This window comes from Syngnathus leptorhynchus, unplaced genomic scaffold (assembly GCF_054491065.1).
Source record: "Syngnathus leptorhynchus isolate UIUO unplaced genomic scaffold, UIUO_Slep HiC_scaffold_630, whole genome shotgun sequence".
Classification (NCBI taxonomy): Eukaryota; Metazoa; Chordata; class Actinopteri; order Syngnathiformes; family Syngnathidae; genus Syngnathus; species Syngnathus leptorhynchus.
Window position 1 is genome coordinate 20,001 of NW_028232514.1, and position 1,850 is coordinate 21,850.

Consider the following 1,850-nt stretch of genomic DNA (forward strand, 5'->3'; position numbering starts at 1 on the left):
TTACAACGGCGTGTCCACAAGGCGGCGACATTTCCCCGTTACCGGTGGCTGCGCGGCGGGTGAGTGACAGAGCTTATCCGAGCGGCTGGAACTCTGCGCCGGCGTGGTCGAGCGTGAGGCCTCGGCCCTTTGGCTGCCTGGTACCTAAAACACTTCCATTGATCCAGCCACGGAGGGTGCTGGCTGGTGGCTCCATAGCTCCATACCTCCAGAGCTCCAGAGCTCCATAGCACCAGAGCTCCATAGCTCCATAGCACCAGAGCTCCATAGCACCAGAGCTCCATAGCTCCATAGCACCAGAGCTCCATAGCTCCATAGCACCAGAGCTCCATAGCTCCATAGCACCAGAGCTCCATAGCTCCATAGCTCCATAGCACCAGAGCTCCATAGCTCCATAGCACCAGAGCTCCATAGCTCCATAGCACCAGAGCTCCATAGCTCCATAGCACCAGGGCTCCATAGCTCCATAGCTCCAGGGCTCCATAGCTCCAGGGCTCCATAGCTCCATAGCTCCAGGGCTCCATAGCTCCATACCTCCAGAGCTCCATAGCTCCAGCCTGGGTGGCTGGTGGCTCCATAGCTCCATACTTCCATAGCTCCAGTCAGAGAGTTGGCGAAAATTGCACTAAGTGCGAAAGCCCATTCATTTACAACGGCGTGTCCGCCAGGCGGCGACATTTCCCCGTTACCGGTGGCTGCGTGGCGGGTGAGTGACAGAGCTTATCCGAGCGGCTGGAACTCTGCGCCGGCGTGGTCGAGCGTGAGGCCCCGGCCCTTTGGCTGCCTGGTACCTAAAACACTTCCATTGATCCAGCCACGGAGGGTGCTGGCTGGTGGCTCCATAGCTCCATAGCTCCATAGCACCAGAGCTCCATAGCTCCATAGCACCAGAGCTCCATAGCTCCATAGCACCAGAGCTCCATAGCTCCATAGCACCAGAGCTCCATAGCTCCATAGCACCAGAGCTACATAGCTCCATAGCACCAGAGCTCCATAGCTCCATAGCACCAGAGCTCCATAGCTCCATAGCACCAGAGCTCCATAGCTCCATAGCACCAGAGCTCCATAGCTCCATAGCTCCAGGGCTCCATAGCTCCAGGGCTCCATAGCTCCATAGCTCCAGGGCTCCATACCTCCAGAGCTCCATAGCTCCAGCCTGGGTGGCTGGTGGCTCCATAGCTCCATACTTCCATAGCTCCAGTCAGAGAGTTGGCGAAAATTGCACTAAGTGCGAAAGCCCATTCATTTACAACGGCGTGTCCGCCAGGCGGCGACATTTCCCCGTTACCGGTGGCTGCGTGGCGGGTGAGTGACAGAGCTTATCCGAGCGGCTGGAACTCTGCGCCGGCGTGGTCGAGCGTGAGGCCCCGGCCCTTTGGCTGCCTGGTACCTAAAACACTTCCATTGATCCAGCCACGGAGGGTGCTGGCTGGTGGCTCCATAGCTCCATAGCTCCATAGCACCAGAGCTCCAGAGCTCCATAGCACCAGAGCTCCATAGCTCCATAGCACCAGAGCTCCATAGCTCCATAGCACCAGAGCTCCATAGCTCCATAGCACCAGAGCTCCATAGCTCCATAGCACCAGAGCTCCATAGCTCCATAGCACCAGAGCTCCATAGCTCCATAGCACCAGAGCTCCATAGCTCCATAGCACCAGAGCTCCATAGCTCCATAGCACCAGAGCTCCATAGCTCCATAGCACCAGAGCTCCATAGCTCCATAGCACCAGAGCTCCATAGCTCCATAGCTCCAGCCTGGGTGGCTGGTGGCTCCATAGCTCCATACTTCCATAGCTCCAGTCAGAGAGTGTGCTAAAATTGCACTAAGTGCGAAAGCCCATTCATTTACA